We start from the raw sequence: 22,209 nt of genomic DNA, 5'->3' as shown, positions 1-22,209 counted from the left end.
AAATGGAAAGGGTTTGTATACATAAATTTCAAGGAGGAAAAGTGAAAGGCATCACTTAGAGGCTCACTAAACTGCTAACACAGCATTATACTGCTTACATTTCACACTTAACTCAATCTGATAAGCTTGGTTAGATAACATAGCTAGAGTTTAACATAAGAAATAGAGTAGGTTAGCATTTCTCAAAGAGTGTTCCATAGACCCTGGTTCCATAACATGTTCATTGTCATTATGCCTGAAATGGATTTTTTATCCAAAAAATTGGGGAATTGGGGAAGCAGTGGTTTAAATAAAGTCAAACAAGCTTATTTCCTGAATAACTTGTAAGCACACAGCATAACCTTTAACATACCAATGTGCATTGTATAGCTCTAAGATTTGGATACAACAAGTAGCATTTCCAGCATGTGTGTCCATGTTTCAGAACACTGATAAAACACACTCTGAGTAATACTGAAATACTGATGAATTCTTGATGATTCGTGAATAGTCTGGCATGGTATACGGTTAGTTGAAGCAATGATCTAAAATATTTTAGTAGTTTCTAAGAATCACATTGAAAAAACTGCATAAAAAGTCTTGAGGTCCTCCACTGTCATTTACGTAGTTAGCTTCATGTTATTTATGCAAAGACAGGTGAGGCATGAGATGTGTGGCCTGTTTGGGGGCTAGGACATGAAGTGAGTAGACAGTAGTCCATTAGAGCAGCTGCTGCCAGGGGAATGTCTAACAATCCCACTCCGGAGATGTCACTGTAATGCCTGATGGAGAATCTGTTTTCAGCTTGGACCAAATGGAAAGTTAAAATTACTTCCCCCCAACCTCCACTAACACACACACACCAGTGAACGCAGGAGGGAGGGAGCTCAGTGCAAGTTTGCAGGTGTGCCTTTTCTCCTTCTTCCTTTGCACACAATGCAGACCCGTGGCTGAGAAGTGCAGCAACCAGAAGGTGACTGTGGGATACCTGAGAATAGAAGCTGATGGGCTAAGGAGGGCAGGGCAAGAAGGAGAAGAGAGAGCGTGGCTCCCTGAGAACCTCCTAGAACCAGTGCACAGGCCCTGGACTGTGGCGTCTGAGTGTTTTGTCACAGGCCGCAAACGAAATCCTATTTGTTTAAGCTACTGTTAGTCAGGCTTGATGTTATCTGCAGCTGGACACCTTCGTAACCAAACCAATAGTCTTTCTTGGCTGGGAAAGGACCGCTGTGGCAATAATACATCTGCAGAACAGGTAAACGGGAAGTCAGATGAGGCTGAGCATATCTGACAAAACAACGGGATGAGCCTTCTGGAGGCACAGTTTCCTGAGCTCTGAAAGGCCTCTTGGGAGGAGCTCATCCTGTAGAAAACAGATGCTTGATATCGTGAGACTGACTCGGTCAGAAAGCTTTGGCTGTTGGGAGAGGAGGGAGTATTATGGAAACAGCACTGATATTCAATTATCAATCTCAAGTATCAAATACTGATGTTTAAATGTGTTTCCCGACCCAGGACTCACTGGACTTCTGTTGGGTTATTAGGAGGAGGGTATCCATAAAAGAAAACCTAAAGGAGACCCTTACCTCCACGGAACCTCAGCACAAGCTTGGCTCCCTTCTGCTTTAAGAACGTAACACGTAAGAGACACTCTCCTCTGCTCTGGAACACAACACTGAAATGCTCTGAGGCCTTAAAAGCTCTGACGCATCATCAGCTGCTTCGGGAGGTGCTGATGCTCCAGCAAGTAAGTGGGTAGATGTCAGGTGTGCTTTGGTGGTACCCAGTGAAGAGAGGAAATTTGTTTGCAGGGACATATGAGATATTGTCTGGGGACTCCCAGAAGTGTCTGGGGGAGTGTTTGCAGGGGACTTCCTCCTCCGGGTAAGCTGGATGGGGCAGAAGTCCATTTACCCAAAGGTAAATTCTAGTAACGTAATCCCATCTAGATCCATAGGCTGGTGAAACCTAAGGTGATTTATGTTACAGCAGCTGCAGAAGTGTTAAGCCACACACTTGGCTTCATCCCTTCTTTCAGCCCCTCGGGGAGGACCTCTTCAGGGCGGAGAGCCACACCACCTAGCTGGAGGACTGACCGGATTATAAACCCATCTTTCCCTCTCCCTTCCCTATGCTCTCTCTCTCTCTTGCAGAAGAAGGCGTGGGCTGTATGCGTCAGTTTAGGTAACATCTTTGATTCTGGCATTTAACTAGGAAACTGGGTGAGGCGAAAGAGAGGAGAATGTAGAAGTTGGCTGCTCAGTGTTGGCCACAGGCTTAGGAAGAGGACACACCGAATGTTACAGTGTCTGTGTTCTCCAGCTCGTTCAGTAGGACAGGAAAGCAGACAAAGATGCAGGGAAGAAATTCTAGGAGAGTATGCGTGTGGCTGGAATAATTCTCTGTATTTCATTTCTTATAAATCATAGCCCAGCGATAAGCAATAAGCAGGATTCAGGTACACCTAAGTGGAGAAACTCAATAATACATACTTGGAGACTAAATGGGGGCAACACTGAAATGAGTTCATTTCTCCCTCCTTCTTAGTGAGTATGTGTAATCACACACACACACACACACACACACACACACACGGGGCATCCCTGAGCATTCCTCTGCCCTACCCAATAGTTGAACTTCTTCAAAAAGAGGGAGAGGGACAGAATTTGGGAGGAAGGCAAAGAGATAGATACATAGAGAAGACCACAGACTTGATTCTTGGTTTTGCACTTGCTAACCATCAAATTGTGGGTAAGTCATATACTGTCTTGAATTCTTAGTTTCATCACTTGTGAAATCCTGTACTATCTACCTCATAAGGGTATTGTCAGGAAAATAAAAGATATGTGTAATAAAGCACTTTGTAAGCAGTGAAGTGATATGTGGATGTTCCTTGTTTGTGCCGTGTGTTCAGAATATTTTGGCATCCAAACAGGGTGTGCAGAAGAGGCCAGAACTTGGAGTGCTGCAGGGTGATTCCAGCAGGTATCCTGCTCAAAAAGGTCAGAGAAATATGCAAGATTGGAAAGATTATCTGGATAGTGAGAATCAGGAAAGCTAAACATTGAGTACAGGGCAGGAATGTCCAGATGTATTTCAAAGGTCTTCATTTGGCTGGAATCATTCACTCTTTTACCACCCAAAATTGTATAGGTCCAACAAAAAGAGAAATACTGTACAATTCCACTTATACAAGGTACCTAGAATAGGCAAATCCATAGAGACAGAAAGTAGAATAGAGGTTACCAGGAGCTAGGGAGACAGGGAATGGAAAGTTATTGTTTAATGGGTACAGATTTCCTGTTTGGGATGATGAAAAAGTTCTGGAGATGGGTAGTAATGATGTTTGCACAACATTGTGAATATAATTAATGACACTGAATTGTACATTTAACAATGATTAAAATGGTAAATTTTAAATTATGCATATTTTAACTGCAGAAAAAGATATTGGTTCAGTCCCCAAGATTTCAAAGAATTCTAACACAGAAGAGCAGTAACAGCATGCTATTTTCAATCCAAGGCCGTGGAAATACACACACTTGGGTTGAAAACCAGGCTTTTTCACTTAATAGCTACGTGAGGGGCCTTATCTTTAAAATGGGGATACTAGCAGATCCTGCCTCACGACGTTGTTTGAGAGTTAGCGGAGATAATGTAGAAATGTACTTAGCAGAATGCTCAGAACATAATAGGTGCTCAATAAAGGTTCACGCTTGGCAGCAGTGGTAGTGAACAGGAGGCCCTGCTCACACTTATGTGCTGTGTGTGAGCAGAAAAGACTCACAAGTCTGGGCTTGCCCCAGCTGAACAGGAAGAGTCTAAAATATGCAAATGAATCCTCACTACAGAGGGAACAGTGGGGATAGAATTCCTAAGATGCTCTTGAAGAAGAAAATGGAAAGAGGATGGTTGATGATTGGGGTTGGGAGTCAGGATAATAGTGATTCTATCCTAAGTAGGGGGGGATTTAAGTTGCTAAAAGACAAGGAGGGCATCTTGTCCCATTTCTTCTAGTCTTGTACTTTGGGCAATGTTAGATACCTTATGGAAGGAAGAGAGGGAGGGAGAGAGGGAGGGAGGGAGGAAGGAAGGAAGGAATTCAGTCATCTCGAGGCTTCCTGCCTTGGTTTCCATTTGTTGACACATTCGTTGACACATGCTCACACATTTTCCCAACTCCACTAAGACACAGCCCTGCCGGGAGTGTAGGCTCCACTCTCTTTGATTTTATTTTCTCTGCAAACACCTGTAGTACACAAAAACCTTTTTCTGCTGCAGGAGGGCAACTGGAGCTAATGTGGAGAACTTAGGCTGGGAATTGGAAATGAATTTAGTATTTTTAAACTTTTCCCCCCAGAAATAAAATGAAATCTGGGCTTTTGAATTCCCTCTGATCTACTAAATAAAAGCTTTCTTTTTCCTTTAGCTGATTTCTATCTCTAGAACTCACATATGATCCCGGGTTTTAGAAGAAGCGCTTGACTTGCTAAATAAAAAGAATGAGAAGAGGCACACTTCTCCCTACACCTTCCTGGGAGCTGCCGCTGCCACGTCTTGCTCAGTCAATGGAAGTGGCCTGTTTAACTTTTGAGAAATAGTCAAACTGTCTTCCAAAGTGGCTGTACCATTTTACATGTCTATCAGCAATGTAAGAAAGTTCTAATTTCATCATATCCTTGCTAAGACTTGTTATGGTTGTCTTTTTTATTATAGCCATCCATGTGTGAAGTGGTATCTCATTCTGGTTTTGATTTACATTTCCCTAATGACTAATTATGTTGATATCTTTTCATGTTTTTACTGTACTTTAACATACCTTCTTTGGAAAAATGTCTATTCAAATCCTTTGCCTATTTTTAAATTGGATTATTTCTTTGGTTTTTGTCATTAAGTTGTAAGAATTCTTCATATGTTCTGGATACAAGTCTCATATCAGATATATGATCTGCAAATATATTCTCCTTTTCTGTGGAGTTGACTTTTCACTTTCTGGAAAGTGTCCTTTGAAACAAGAATTGAGTATAAAAGCAAAAGAAACCATCAACAAAATGAAAAGGCAACCTAGGGAATGGGACAAAATATTTGAAAATCATCTATCTGATTAGAGGTCAATATCCAAAGTACATAAAGAATTCATACAACGCAATAGCAAAAAAAAACTTTAAAAAAATGAGCAGAGACTCTGAATAGACATTTTTCCAAAGAAGACATACAGGTAGCCATCAGGTGCATGAAAAGGTGCTCAACATCACTAATCATCAGGAAAATGCAAATCAAACCAATGAGATATCACTTCCTACATTTTAGAATGGCTATTATCAAAAAGACAAGAAATAAGAAGTGTTGGTAAGGATGTGGAGAAAGGGAATCCTTGTGTACTGTTGGTGGGAATGTAAATTGGTGCAGCCACTATGAAAAACACTAAGGAAGCTCCCCCCAAAATTAAAAATAGAACTACCATATGATCCAGCAATTCCACTTCTGGGTATTTATCTGAAGGAAACAAAAACACTGACTTTAAAAGATATATACACAACCATACTCAATGCAGCATTATTTATAATACCTAAGACATTAAGACAACCCAAGTGTCCATTGAGATGAATAATATCTATGTATTTGTATGTATATGTATATACATATACACACACAATGGAATACTATTCTGCCATAAAAAGGAAGGAAATCTTGCCATTTGTACAGACAACATTGATGGATCTTGAGGGCATTGTGCTAAGTGAAATAAGCCAGACAGAGAAAGACAAATATCATATGATCTCACTTATATGTGGAATCTAAGAACAAAACAAAACTGGACTCCTAGATACAGAGAACAGATTGGTGGTTACCAGAGGGAGTGAAGGTGGGCTGGGCAAAGTGTGTGAAGGTGGTCAAAAGGTACAAACTTCCAGTTATAAAATAAGTATGTCCTGGGGATGTAATAATGCACAGCGTGATGACTATAGTTAATAATACTGTGTTGTATATTTTAAAGTTGCTAAGAAAGAAGATCTTAAAAGTTCTGTCATAAGAAATAAACAATTTGTAACTATGTGTGGTGATGAATGCTAACTAGACAGATTTTGGTGATCAGTTTGCAACCTATACATATATTGAATCATAAGGTACACCTGAAACTAATGTAATGTTATATGTCAATTATATCTCAATAAAAGTAAATTTAAAAAATGTTAAAACATAAGAAAGAATTGAGTATAACTTTGCATGTCACATATAAGAGTATCATTCATGAATTAGGTGAGGTGGAGAAAGAATTGAAAACCAAGAATGGCTGAAGGAGTGTCAGTGTTTAACCTGGAAAGGTGAACTATAAGGTGATGTTTGCTTCAAATCTTTAAATATATAAAGAGCTACCATATAGAATGAACAGCAGACCTGATACGAGTCACTCCAAAAGGGAAAACTGGTACCAAAGGTGGAAGGAATAGAGCAGATTCAGATTCAAATTAAATGACTTCTTTAATCTCAGAGTTGTTTAACTAAAATGAGCTTTCCTGGGAGCTGTCTATAATGGAGGCATTCATGCAACAATTAAATGGTCACATCTCAACAATGTGGTTGGAGAGAATTCCGCATTCTATGGGGAGTTAAGCTAGATAATCTGCTGGGTTTCCTCCAGCGTAAATTCTGTGATTCTACTAAGGTACACATTTTCAAATTATAAAAGATAATATTAGCTAACATAAAAGTTTTTCTTTTCACTTAATCAAGATCTGTGAGAATTTTGAATAGTCATGGTAAAGTTATATTAAAAAGTAGCCATTCCAAAAAAAAAGTAATTTGGTAAAAACCATTCTAGAAATACTGCTCAAAACTTTAAAAGTTTGGAGGTTTTAGCATCCTAGAAAAACAATGTTTTACAATTAATAGAGAATTATTTCATAGTATGATAGTTCCTGTCATGTGTTAATAAATAACCCAGACAAAAATAAACATGATTCTTGCCCATTTAAGTTCATTTTTTTTCTCTCAGTTGTAGGGGTCAGATCCAAATATTTTCTCAGAGCAATGTTACTCTACTCTCCTTCTGTGGGCATGACAGGTAGAAGAAAACTGCTAAATTGTTCACAGAGCGTAACAGCCAGATAATAAAAGTTCTAGAAAACATTGGTTAAAATATTTCCTGGCCCATGGTACAGAGAATAAAAGAAAAAATTCCTTTAGACACAGAGCTTAGTATAAAGAGCTTGAAGCACAAAAAAGGTCAGTAAAATCATTGTTCATTTTCCTTGGAAAAGTTACAAAGCCCAGAAATAAAGTCCAGGAGAAAATTGAGCGTGAAAAAGAAATCCAAGGATAATTATTTTTACTGCTATAAAGCAGGCTTAGCAATAACCACTCAGCCACTTGCCCAGGGCAGCTGAGAATTTGTACCAGATGAACAATTAATAAAGAATTTTGACTAGATTACTCTTATGGGAAGGGTTGACTGGTCAAAGCAGAATCACAAATTGGTAAATGTTTTAAATTTGTTTTCATTTTTGTTTAAGAAAGATGTAGGGAGAGGAAAAATAAAAGTCCCAGAGGGACTTAGAAAAGCAAAGAAGATACAACTTTAAAAAAAGAAAAAACAGGGACTTCTCTGGCGGTCCAGTGTTTAGGACTCCACGCTTCCACTGCAGGGGGCACGGGTTCGATCCCTGGTCAGGGAACTAAGAGTCCGCATGCTGCACATGTGCGGCCAAAAAATAAAAAATATAAAACGAAAAACAGAGCATGAGCTCCTAGAGTACAGATCATTTCCAGGCCTTAACCAAAGGAGATTCACAGTAAATGTTAAAATACAGCAACAATAACAAAAATAGGGACGGTAAAACAAGGTAACAAATTCACCAGAGGGAAAAGTATAAAGGATTACTTAAACGTAAGAAAATATTTGTTGAAAGAAATACTGATTCTGAGGGGGAAGCCCACACACTAGGAGGACTTACATGCATCAAAGAGGAGCATAAACAACTGCGATCAAAAAGTTTAGAATTAGTAGGAAAAATGGTTTTAACTTTAAATTTCTTTTAAATAATTAAGATATTAGAAAATACCTGCTCATGTAAGTTTTTCAACAAGTCCTATCATAAAATGGGTGAGAGTCAGATATAAAAACTAGGGGAAAATGTGTAGTTGTTTTGCTGTTGTTGTTTTCCTTTTTTCTTTTTTTTTACTAACGCAGACTCTCATATCCCCTGTAAAACTCACTGTGGTCTCATTTAAACAAACAAATGTGCTTCCTGGTAGCACTAGAGGGGCATCTAATGGTGAAAAAGTACTATGGTGCTGCTCTTTGGAGGCCTGACTTCCACACCTAAAGCATTAAATTATTTCAGGCCCATAAGATGCCTTTCTACATTAGATTCGGTTATTTAATAAGAAATGGTGACCCAATGGCTGCAGTGTATTGCAAGACGGGGGTTGGGGGGGCAGTTGTGGAATAGTAAAAAGAAAATCTAATTAACTTCTAGATTGGTGACTCCATTTTTCCATCTGTAAAATGGGGATAACAAAATCTATCTTTTGGGCTCTCATGGTGCAAATTCAGTAGACTTCAACCCACCATGGATGGCATAAGTCGCCTCTGGACTTATTACCTAGGAACTAGGCCCCTCAGAGCAATCTTAACTGTTTCTGAGGTGCTCCAAGGGACTCCGAGGTGAGCTCAGGAATAGCCTCACTGGTCCTCGCTCCAGCCTCTTTGTCAGGCTGTCACGCTGCTGCTACAAGGATCAAAGCTCTGCTGAGAGGTCCTCCTTCTGCTCTCCCAAGCTTCCCATTTTTTCCCCCCTGCAACGTGGTAAATACCAACATGTGAGTTTTAAAGGTGATTTCCTGACATTTAAGGGACATTAGAAAGGACGTATGACCGTGAGACTAACTGTAACTTCCACGCAGGTCCAGACCCATTCTAGGACCTCTCAGTGTGACCACCTCTAAACACCTCCCCCAGGCCCCCCTTCCTCGTGGCAGAGTGTGTCAGGCCCTTGGGGAAGCAGATGGGGGCATGGGGCTGGGAGTGCAAAAGGTTTACTGGGGAATAAGACCTGCGGGAAGAAAAGGGAGGCTCTGGGATTGGGTACATGAGCCATCAGATGAGATGCAGATCTGACAAAGATCCTTCGTCTCCAACGGGAGCTCAGGAGCAGAGACTGTCTTTGCAGAGCTGGACCTGAAGGAGTTAACAGCTGGAGACTGTCACTGACCATACTCCTCACAGCGAGGCAAGACTCTTTCTTGAAAGGTTCTCTGAGCAACACACATTCTTGTGTCTGCCACAAAGCTCAACACAAACCCCACTCCAAATCACCAGAAATGCCTCAGCATCACTTTGCTCCCCATTCTAGCCGAACTGATCCCCGACCCCAAGAGAAGAGAAAGTCTGAGGCCTGATTTCCATAGCCTCATGTCTTACCCCAAGACAGACCTCTGTCCCACAGGACTGACAGTGAGAATGTCCATTCCACTCACAGGAAACCCTACTGTCACCCACAAGAGTGTGGCCTGGCCTATGGCCCTAATAAGATAAACACACCAAAGTCTAATATTAGTATATTCCCCAAATATGGATTATTCTATTTTGAAAAGTACCACATGTGCCACATCAAGAGCAAATCCAAATGACACTGTGCCAATCTCAGTAAAGATCCTTATCAGTCTCTTCTCTTCAAGGGTGCCATAATCTTGGAATCTAGTTGTATCAGGCGCACCTTTTTAAAAGAACAATATTCTGTAGAAGTGTTTAGAGTCATATTTTATATGTAAATGCAAGGAATTATCTATATAGTATCAAATATTTATGGATGTATGAAAACATTCTTGACTGAATTTCTCACTTTCCTTCTAAATATAACTATCATGTACTTTCAAATAGTGAGTAATCACCAGGAACAAGCCAAAGTTTAAGAAGAGAGCATTTAAAGCATTTTCTGATTTTCCTCTTCATAGTATATACTTAATATGGTTAGCTTTGAGCTCAAGTACAGATTTTTTCCAAGACTTAATTGCAAGACATTTGTTTGGAACTCAAAACTTACTGCCCATTGAAGCAATGCATTTCCTTTCCTGGGTGAACCCACAAAAGGCAAAGTATCTGGAACTGTGAGGCCTTACTTTTTCTTCTGTTATAAAATACACTTAGAGATATTTTTAAGCAGACAGATAATTCACTCCCTTTACAATACAATTCAGCATGGCTACTCACTGGAAAAGAAAACCCGAAAAATAGGAACAGAAACTCCAAAAGGAGGAGGGACGAGGGGCTTGCAGGGTGGATGTGAAGAGAAAGGCTGAACTAATGTTCCCCTTCCTCTTTTCTGATTTCGATTTGTCTTGGCTTTCACCATCTCTTAATTTCTCCAGTCTCTCTCCATTACCTTGAAAACACAAACCCATGCTGCTGGGAGTGATGGGAAGGGCAGTAATGGAAATTTCCTGCTCTTTCTCTCTCCTGCTTTTGCCTGTTCCTCCAGTGCCGTCTCTCATCTCCATTTCTCTCTCCCCAGTCTCCTCCATCTTCTCTCTTCTCTAGAAAGCCTTGTCTAGTGTCCTTCCTCCCTGAACCACATGCCCCATCGTTCCTTATAATGTATTCTTTCCACCTTCCAATTCACGCCTTGTTTGTCTCTTTCTTGTGCCCTTGGCCACCGCCGAGGTCGGGCTCTCACCCTCTCTCTTCTGCAACTCACATGATTCTCCCTGCCTCTTCTCTTCCGCTTTTCATCCATCCTCCATCCTGTAAGTAAGACACATTTCATCATCTTGCTCTCTTACTTAAGGATCCTGGTACTCTCGGTATCAAATCTAAACTCCTTATATCTGGCTCCCGTCTACCTCCTGTCATGCCCTTGCCAATCCTCCATCCATTTCATCTGACTGATTCCTTCCTAGACCCTCAAGCTGGGGTGGGCAGGACTCCTTCCGGCCCCTCAGTGTATTCTTCTAACTTAGCATTTCTAGTTGCATCCTTCTGCTTCTCCTATGAATCTGTGAGCACCTTGAGGGTAGACACTAAGTCTTTTATCTGTAGTGGAGTGTTGCAGGATTAAGTTCACTCCACTCCCAGTTTTGGGCACAGTGACAAGTAAAGTGAGGCCCTGGAAAAAGGTGAGAAGTGATGAGGAGTGACAAGGTCTAAGGAAGAGCAGCACACGTGAGAGGTGTGTCATTCTGGGCGTCAGAGGCTCTGTACTAGCATAAGGGAAAGGGATCCCCAGTGAAGGAGGGAAGTTCCCAGCAGCTGATGTGAGAGAGGACCACTTTCATAGCAGCCCGCTAGAGCACAGGCAAAGAACTGGGGCTAAATGGACACAAGTAAGCCAGGAACTTCTCCTGTTGTAATATATTATACCATAAACAAAAGCAAATATTAAAAATCAGCAACACAGCTCTAATGCTTAAGTCTTATATGCTCCATTGAAAATGAATGCTAAAAATTCTTTGAAATGCAGTAATTCTTGTGAAAAACACTTCCTATATTTTTCTAAAACAAAAAGAAACAAATATCTACATCTATCTATCCATCTGTTTATCCATCTACCTATCTATCTATCTATCATCTATCTATCTATCTATCTATCTATCTATCTATCTATCTATCATCTATCTATCTATCGAGTACATTCTGAAACAAACCCTGCTGAATGGTACTTAATAAGGAATATTAGTTAAGACTCCCTTTTGCGTTATGAAATCCTCCTTTATTTTACAAAGCCTTTTCCTCTCAGGCAAATCTTGTCCTAAAAAAACAATGCTTTTAACACGAGCAACAAAACTAGACCCAGATTCCTGGTAACACAAACATTTGTCTTAGAATTTAAAATTCTTAGGAGTTGGGGGTGGCCATCTATTAACCATGTCAGGCCATAAGGGAAACACCACTTCACTAATTCTGCAACGGAAATTCTTTTTCTTTTTTCTATCCAAATCTGCTGACGCCCAGAAACAACAACAACAATAAAAATCAATCAAGGTCTACATAAATATGTAATTTAATATAGGTTTTAAAAAGAGAAATAGAAAGTGTTCCATTTCATACTTTAGTACAATGACTATTTAATATATACAGCAAATAAAAAATACTGTTGTTCTTTCTTTGGGTAATGGGGAAGGCAGAGAACAAGGGAAGATGAGGAAAGAAATAGAATTAGAAAGAGATAGAAAGATCTCTTGAGATAGAAAGATCCAGAGACAGAGACCCCAGAGAACTCAATATGCAAGTGGAAAGATAGAGAAAGACAAAGAGCAGAGCCAGAAAGGTAGAAGGGTTAAGCTTTGGTGGTTGATTGAATGTGAGGCGTGAGAAGAGAAAGATGTTGCAAAGGACATAGAGGTTTCAAATCTCAGTAGAAGGTGGTACCACTAACCCAGATGAGGAACACCAAAGAGGAATGGGATAGGGAAAGGAGCTATCTTGATAGACATAGTTTATTTGAAGGAGCTGTAGATGAACCAGGTGAGGTTATACTTAAAGAGTTGAAAATACAAGACTCAGAGCTAGGGACTTACATTTTGAATTCATCCCTTTAGAGATGACAACTAAAACTGTGAGAGTGAAAGGAAGTGCTAGGTGGAGAGTGAAGAAAGAAAAGTGCAAAAGTAAACGTTAAAGAACGACCTCAGAGGAAGCATACAAACGGCCAACAGGTGTGTGAAAAGATGCTCAGCATCACTAATCATCAGGGAAATGCAAATCAAAACCACAGTGAGACATCACTTCACACCCGTTAGAATGGCTATTATCAAAAAGACAAGAAATATCAAGTGCTGGCCAGGATATGGAGAGAAAGGAAGCCTTGTGCACTGCTGGCGGAAATGTAAATTAGGGCAGCCACTATAGAAAACCACTATGGAAGTTCCTCAAAAAATTAAAAATAGAAATGCTATATGATCCAGCAATTACACTTCCAGGTATTTATCTGAAGTAAATTAAAACACTAACTTGAAAAAATATATGCACCCCCTGTTCATTGCCACATAATTTACAGTAGCCAAGGCATGGAAACAACCTAAGTGTCCATATATTATAGTATGTGTATAAACACAATATTATTCATCCATAAAAAAGAATGAAATATTGCCATTTTCGACAGCATGGATGGACCTTGAGGGTGTTTTGCTAAGTGAAATAAGTCAGAGAAAGACAAATACCATACGATCTCACACGTGGAATCCTAAAAAAAATAAAATGAGCTCATAGACACAGAGAACAGTTTGGTGTTTGTCGGAGCACCAGAGGCAGGGATTGGGGGTGGGCGAAATGGGTGAAGGTGGTCAAAAAGTACGAACTTCCAGTTATAAAATGAATATGTCCTGGGATGTAATGTACAGCTTGGTGACTATAGTCAATACTATATTGTATATTGGAAAGTTTCTAAGAGAGTAGATCTTAAAGGTTCTCATCACAAGAAAAAAATGTAACTATGTGTGGTGAAGGATGTTAACTAGACTTATTGTGGTGATCATTGTACAATATCTACAAATATCGAGTCATTATGTGTACACTTTTTATATGTCAATTGTATCTCAAAAAAAGTGAAAAAAGGAATGGCTTCATTAAAGTATTGTGATAACTTTTTAAAGTGAAAGCAATGTGATTGAATATGCAGCATTATTTTGCAATATTTTGGTTTGACATTTTGTGATATATTGATCTAAATGCCTATTTCTAATTTGATTTATGGTTATACTTTGCTTTAATGATAAAGTATCTTGCAAAGATACACAGAATCAAAGGGAAGAAGTGAATCATTGGCACCACTTACTGAAAAAACGATACTCATTCTTCTATTCTATACATTAATTATGCAAAAGTTTTTACTGAAATCCAGATGGTCGATTTCTGTCTTTCCTGGTATCAATTGGTTGTTCTCGCACGTTAATTGGGAAGTGTTGTATTTTTAAATTTTTAACAAATAGGTTGAAGGCCCACTGAAGCTCTTCATTTGGTAGATCTTTAAATTGGTTAGAAAATTATATTTCCAAGTTTTCTCTCAAGTTTTTTAGGTGTGTAGATATGAAAGGTTTAGTAGGTGTCGTGTTTGCATTCATTAGGCAACAAAATCACTTCACGATGAAAACATCGCCAAACTTCAGTTTTCAAAATGCCCCTCTCTGTAATACAGGTTTGTTTTGAAAAGTAATTAATTTCTCACTCTTCAGCTGACTTCGTTTCAGATCTGATTAGACCATTGCTATTTCCTAATGTGGCTGACGGAAGCCACTTGCTAAAAGGTCATTTCTGCCATTTCCTGTTCCCTCACAATATCATCTTCAATCCATAGCTTCTTTGCAGGGATAATTAAAACCATTTGTTCATTTTTTGAGGATTAGTTTGTTTAAAACTGGTTATTATAACCCATAAATCCATGTAAACTGCAGTTTGTGGCAACATGCTGAAAGCAAGTGAATGGATGAGATCACAAAGGTCAAGCTCATCATTGCCATGCCCAGTCTTCCCTGGGACATCTTGTGCACCTGACATGACGCAGATGGAGTGGGAGTGACCATGCTATTCTGTACATAGACGTTAGTAAAGCCTTGAAAGTGGATTTCAAAACGTTAGGAAAGCATGATTTCCTACTCATCTTTAGATTAAAAAATATATATAAATAGGATTCTATTATTTTCTCCCCATACCCCAGGGGTTGGTCTTCTAAAACCCGGAGGATGTGTGTCCCCACTTTGGAGACTACTGCTTCAGAGTAGTAGTTCTCAAACTTTAGAGTATCCAAGAATTTCTTGGAGGTTATTTATTTATTTAAGTCAGATTTATTGAGGAATAACTTACATGTAGTAAAATTGACCTTTTTTTTAAAAAGTTTTATTTATTTATTTATTTATTTGGCTGTGTTGGGTTTTTGTTGCTGCGCGCGGGCTTTCTCTAGTTGCAGCGAGCAGGGGCTACTCTTCGTTGCGGTGTGCAGGCTTCGTACTGCGGTGGCTTCTCTTGTTGCAGGGCACGGGCTCTAGGCACACGGGTTTCAGTAGTTGCGGTTTGCAGGCTCTAGAGTGCAGGCTCAGTAGTTGCGGTGCACGGGCTTAGTTGCTCCGCGGCATGTGGGATCTTCCCGGACCGGGGCTTGAACCCGTGTCCCTTGCATTGGCAGGTGGATTCTTAACCATTGCACCACCAGGGGAGCCCTAAAATTGACCTTTTTAGGTATATAGTTATATGAGTTTGGGCCACTGTGTGTATAACCACCACCACAATTAAGATATGGAAAATTTCTATCATCCCCACAAATGACCTTGTGATTCTCTGCAGTCCGCCCCTTCTCCCTACCATCAACCCCTGGCAATCACTGATGTGATTTCTGTCCTTATAGTTTTTCTTAAAAGTTGAGATAAAATTCACATTAACTTACAATTAACCATTTTAACCATTTTAAAGTGCACAATTCAGTGATTTTTAGTATATTCACAACGTTGTCCAATCATCACCTCTATCTGATTCCAGGAGATTTTCATCACCCACAAAAGAAACCCCATGCCCATTAAGCAGTCTGGAAATATTTATTTTAAAAGCTAGTTAAACATGCAGATTCCCAAGTCCCAGAGATTCTGATTTAGCAAATATGAGTTGGGGCCCTAGAATCGGCATCTTTAACAAGCCTCCTGGTGTTTCTGATGCAGGTGGTCCCCAAACCACATTTTCAGTAACTCTCTTCTAAAGAGAAAGCTATTTCAATGTAGCACAATACAGTCTAATTTTAGAAGAGACATACATGTAGTAATCAGACTGTTTCCTTAGAAGTATAACCTAGATCTCCCTGGGACCTCACCATTGTCTTCCAACAAATGAGGTCTCATTAGCAAGGACAATTAAATTTTTTCTTTCATTAACCCCCTGCTCATTCAGGACCTCTATCTCCTCAGCAAAGACTCTTCAGATATTTCTGAGCATCTACAAGGGATGTTTCACATCTCTTTGTCTCTGTCCTCTAATCAAAGTCACTTAAAGACTCCCTCTAGTGTCACAATTCATGGTGGCCATGCCAAGAATGTCAAAGTCCATGGCAAATATACTGTCTTCCACGCCTCCCTATCTTAGGCTGGGTTCCCTGACTCTGAGATGGAGAACTGTGGGCAGAAAGTTTAGGCAGGAATGCTCTCAGGAGATACACCTGCAAAGAAGGAAGGAAGGCAGATTGAGCAGAGGGAGAGGCCAAGAGCTCAGCTAGTGTTGTGGCCAAATCTGGAGAGAGGATGGCATTTCAGTATTGTCCCATATTGAGGCAAGCCACCTGGACCTTTGTATTCCTATCCTGGTCTAGCTGGCTTGCCTAGTAAAATGACTCCTACTATCATTCCTGAGGAGTCTGAGCCCCTGTTACCATGATTCTGCAGCTTTTGTTATCTGTTAGTTTACTATTAAAACAAGCAAGTGAGAGCCAAGAGACGCTCCTGTGGATTACTTCGACACCCTGCCCCCATTGTGTAGTGGCATCTCTTATCTTCTCCTGAAGATCCAGATCTATTACCCGTCCACCAAGCTCCAGTGAGAAAGGGATTTTGACAGAAAATATCATAATACTCCTGAAGTCAGTGGAGCTTTAAAAGACTGTACTTTGCCTTTAAGATGCTCTGATGTGTAACTTGTTTATTAAAAAAATATTCTAGGTGGAAAAGAAATAATTTGGTGAAATATTTCTGAGCTGCTCTGTTCTGATCCCACAAGAAACCAAAACTCTTTTTTCATCAAGAAATCAAAACTCTTCATTGATCCTGAATCCTTGTCTAGCTACTTCCCACCTCTTTTCTTTCAAGGACAAAATATTCAAAAGATAGTCTATACTAGCATTTTCCAAAGCATCTAAGAAATACTGCTTTCATAGTATTGAAAAGCAATTTTATGGTAAATGCATTTGGGAATCTTAGTTATTAGTAATAGCTAAGTTTTGCTGATGGCTTACTATAAATCAAGCATTATGCTAAGAGATTTCAAAGAATTGTCTCATTTATTTTATTCAGGCAGTTACTCATTCAACAAATATTTATTGAGTTCCTACTATGTACCAGTCCCTGTAATAGATGCTGGGACTATAATGTAATATAGCAACTACAAAAGACATAGTTCCTACCCTTGAGGGGCTCACACTTTAGTGGGAAGAGAAATATTAATCAAAGAATCACAAACAAATGTAAAATTGCAGTGGTGCTTAATGATATAAAGGAGAGATACATGGTAGTGTAGGAGAATATAGTTGAGAAATTGAATTAGAAAAGTTATGGGCAAGGGGGGAAGTGGGGAGGTGGTGGTGGGATGAATTGGGAAATTGGGATTGATGTATACACACTAATATGTATAAAATAGATAACTAATAAGAACCTGCTGTATAAAAAATAAATAAATAAAATTAAATTTTTTAAAAAAAGGAAAGTTATGGGACTTCACTAAGAAGCTAGAAACTGGGCTGGGATTGGAATAATGAATAGGATAAGTTCATTATGACATATATAATGAATATATATATATATATAATATATTCCAGAATGAGAGGAAAGAAAGAATGAAGAAGAAAAAATGTTTAAAATTATTGACCAAGAACATGGGATGTCTTCCCATTTCTTTGTATCATCTTCAATTTCCTTCACCAATGTCTTGTATTTTTCAGAGTATAGGTCTTTCACCTCTTTGGTTAAGTTTATTCTTAGGTATTTTATTGTTTTTGATGTGATTTTATTTTTTTTTATTTTTATTTTTTTTAAAGGAATTCCTTTATTTTTATTATTTATTTATTTATTTTTGGCTGAGTTGGGTCTTCGTTTCTGTGCAAGGGCTTTCTCCAGTTGCGGCAAGCGGGGGCCACTCTTCATCGCGGTGCGCGAGCCTCTCACTATCGCGGCCTCTCTTGTTGCGGAGCACAGGCTCCAGACGCGCAGGCTCAGTAGCTGTGGCTCACGGGCCCAGTTGCTCCCCCGCATGTGGGATCTTCCCAGAACAGGGCTCGAACCCGTGTGCCCTGCATTGGCAGGCAGATTCTCAACCACTGCGCCACGAGGGAAGTCCTGATGTGATTTTAAAAAGGATTGTTTTCTTGCTTTCTCTTTCTGATAGTTCATTATTAGTGTATAAAAAGCAACAGATTCCTGCATATTAATCTTGTATCCTGCAACATTACTGAATTCATTTATTAGTTATAATAGTTTTTTGTCAGAGACTTTAGGGTTTTCTACATATAGAATCATGTCATCTGCAAAGAGTGACAGTTTTACCTCTTCCCTTCCAATTTGGATGCCTCTTTTTTTTGTCTGATTGCTGTGGCTAGCACTTCCAATACTATTTTAAGTAGAAGTGGTGAGAGTGGACATCCTTGTCTTGTTCTTGATTTTAAAGGAAAACTTTCAGCTTTTCACCATTGAGTATGGTGTTAGCTGTGGGTTTGTCATATATAGCCTTTATTATGTTGAGATATGTTTCTCTCTACCAACTTTGATGAGAGTTTTTTATCATGAATGGATGTTGAATTTTGTCAAATGCTTTTTCTGCATCTATTGAAATGATCATGTGATTTTTATCCTTCCTTTTGTTAATGTGGTATATCACATTGATTGATTTGTGGATATTGAACCATCCTTGCATACCTGGAATAAACCCCACCTGATCATGCTGTATGATTCTTTTTCTATATTGTTGAATACGGTTTGCTAATATAATTTTGTAAATCAACTATACTTCAATACAAAAGCTATTGACCAAAATTCTTCCATATTTGATTTTTAAAAAAAAATCAACCCATAGATCCAGAAATCTTGGTAAATTCCAAGCAGGATAAATACAAAGAAAACCATACCTAATCATACCATAGCCAAATCACTGAAAACCAAAAATAAAGAAAAAAATCTTAAAAGCAACCAAAAGAAAAAAGATACCCCCCACACCCACACACACAAGAAGAATCAAGCTGCCTCTCTGGTCAGAAACAGTGGATTCTAGAAGACAGTAGGCTTTAAAGGACTGAAAGAAAAAACAAAATTTCAACCAGAAATCTACATCCATTGAACATATCTTCCAGAAATGGAGAGATTACAACGTTTTCAGATAAAAATGGAGAGATTCATTGCCAGCAGACTTGCACTTCAAGAAATGCCAAACGAAATTCTTCACACTGAAGGGAAATATTACCAGGTGGAAGTTCAGATCTACAAGATGAAATGGAAGACACTGGAAATGGCAAACATGTGGGTAAACATATATGATCATTTTAATCTTTTCTTTAAATTTTAAAAATCAAGGGCACATGTGCAGAACTGCATATGGTCAGGTTGGCACCACCACTCCCAACTGGGCTACACTTCCTAGAATCCCTATGCCTGTGTGGTTCTAGGTAAGAGTTGACCAAAAAAGAACTTACCTGAGATCTGGAAAGCAGAAATAAAGCAGAGGCCATTACTCTGGAAAGGCTGTGGTGGTCAGACACACCGATAGACAGGTGCAGAGATAACTGGCTGATTTCAGTTTGCCCTCATTCTCCTTCTGTTCTGTGTCCAGCTAACCTTGCCAACTGCTGAACCTGCTGAACCTTCTCACCAAGAGTGACCCCAAACTCAGCACCAAGTACTTGACTGCAGGCCCACAGAGCATTAGAATTACTTTGGTAAAAGTTGCCAACAACTACCATATTTTCTTTCTGATATGTGGTACTATTTTTAGTCTTCAGCTTAACTGACTTCCCTTTATGGTATTTGACGATCTCACTTTCCTTAAAGCTATCTGCTCTACTCTTGGCTTTGTGGACACTATAATCTCCTGGTTCTACCTCACTGGTTGCTTTCCAGTCTCCTGATTTCATCTGCCGATCCTAAAACTGTGTGCCCTTCAGGGTTCTGTCCTAGGTGCTCTGTTCTTCTCACCCAGCACACTCTCTGAGAGTGATATTGTCCATTAAATCAGCAAACGGAAGTTGGAACTCTACTAGCTACTGGGAGACCAAAGATAAAAGATACTGATCCTGCCCTCAGGGTACCCAAAGTCTATTGGGGGAAACAGAATATTAGTAGAAGCTTGTTTATAATATAGCAGAGTGAGTGGTGGGAGAAGGTCGGACCATGAAGGGCCTTATGTAATTATAAGGAGTTTTGAATTATTCTTGAAGGTAAAGGGAAATCAGTCAAAGATATCATGAAGTGACATAATTAGATTTTCATTTTAGAAGGATCATCCCAGAAATGATATGGAGAAGAGATGAGAGGGATGAGAGGGTAACAAGATTGGAGACAGAAAAACAGGAGGTTTCTGCAGCCAACCAAAAAGTTATGATTAAGGTCAGAACCAGGACAATGGCAGGGAGATTAAGAAGAGGGGAGAGAATAGATGGCTATGAAAGAGGTAAATTTGACAGGATTTGGTTACCATTTGGATATAAAAAGTAAAGGTATGAAAGGTTTAAGGAGGACCTAAGGTTTCTAATTTGGTTAACAGATTAAAATGGGTTACTACTGAATAGGATAGGGACCAAAGGGGAGAACAAGTTTTGAGGGAGAAAGGATGAGTTCAGTTTTGAGTCTAGGACACCTGCAAGTCCTTATATTAGGATTATTCAGTGTTGGCACTATTGACAATTTAGGCCGAATAATTCTGTGTTTTAAGTGGTTGTCCTGTTCATTGCAGGATGTTTAGCAGCATTCCTGGCCTAACCTAGTAGATGTTAGTACCGCCTTATTCCCAGTTCTGAAAATCAAAAATGTCTCCAGACATTGCCAAATGTTCCTTGGGGGACAAAATCATTCCCTGTCGAGAATCACAGATTTAGATGGAGATTGTCCCCAGGGTTTCAACTGCCACACATAAGCCAACATACTCACATTTGCATTTCAACCGACCTCTTCTTCCCAACTCTAGGCTCATACAATAAACAGCTTACTAGACATTTCCAGATTGGCTGGGCAGGATGAAGGCCCAATGCAGTTAGGGATGATATTTATGTTCCATCTGCACAAATTCTATTCAAAATCCCATTCAAGGTTGTGTCAGTTCTTTAAAATGCATAAGGGGCACAAACTGTTGTCAAATTCTTGTCTGTATAGAGTTTGTATATTTAGGAATGTATTTTTGAGAAAGAAAATTTAAATGAACTAAAACAGTGTTAAGTTGCTGCTCTTCTTAAAATAAAATTGTTTAGATTTTTTTTTTTTTTTTTTTGTACAGCTCTACCTTCTAGAGGTTTCACTGCAGTAAGAAGTAATGTTTGGGGGACGGTAGTCCTCAAAGGATGTCCTGCAGATGTCACAGCACAGCTGACCTTTCCTACTTAACATATTTTGTACAATAGTAAAAAATAAAGTGCACGGGAACTGTTTGGGGGATTCTGAGGTGCACCCACGAATCTTCACGAGCTGTGATGTGTTTTTATGTGGCCGCCTGACATGGAGCAGGCAGAGTGGGGCTGGCTGAGCTGCCCATCCCGTGCCAGTGACAAGCCTGCCCACACTGGCCTCAGATGCCCAGTGAAGCCACTGAAACGAGTGAGGGAGGGCTGTGGAGAACTCCTTTCAGTTTTATCTCCATCAATAAAGTGGCCTTTCTGAAAAAAAAAAAAAAGGGGGAAAGTGAGAAAGAAAAAATTTTATTTTTATTTTGGGACTCTCTTTTCTCCTGGGAGTAATGGCTCCTTAGTACCTAAATAGGTAGATCTCTTAGGACCTTAGGGAAATCTGTGAATTCAGAAACAGACTGTTCACTTACCTGACATTGGCCGGATAATAGGGTTGTCCTAAATTCATGGATTTAAATATGTCAAGGAGAACTCATTCTCTCAGTGTGGGAATACAGCTGACATTTTGGCCTTCATTTTATTATCTTCTCCAATAATACAATGAGAATATGTTTAGAGTAGAAAAGTTTTAAAACATAAAAAGGATAAACAAACATGTTCACGAACTGACTGCTCAGATATAACCTAGATTTTATATCCTTATTATATGTTTTTTAAAAGTTGGAATTTTTTTTTTTTTTAAATAGGAGCACACCACTATTTATTTATTTACTTATTTATTTTTGGCTGTGTTGTGTCTTCGTTTCTGTGCGAGGGCTTTCTCTAGCTGCGGCAAGCGGGGGCCACTCTTCATCGCGGTGCGCGGGCCTCTCACCGTCGCGGCCTCTCTTGTTGCGGAGCACAGGCTCCAGACGCGCAGGCTCAGTAATTGTGGCTCACAGGCGCAGTTGCTCCCCCGCATGTGGGATCTTCCCAGACCAGGGCTCGAACCCGCGTCCCCTGCATT

Source organism: Balaenoptera physalus (genome assembly GCF_965194825.1).
Source record: "Balaenoptera physalus genome assembly, chromosome: 18".
Taxonomy (NCBI): domain Eukaryota; kingdom Metazoa; phylum Chordata; class Mammalia; order Artiodactyla; family Balaenopteridae; genus Balaenoptera; species Balaenoptera physalus.
The sequence above is the reverse complement of the archived record's forward strand: the minus strand, read 5'-3'. Positions refer to the sequence as shown.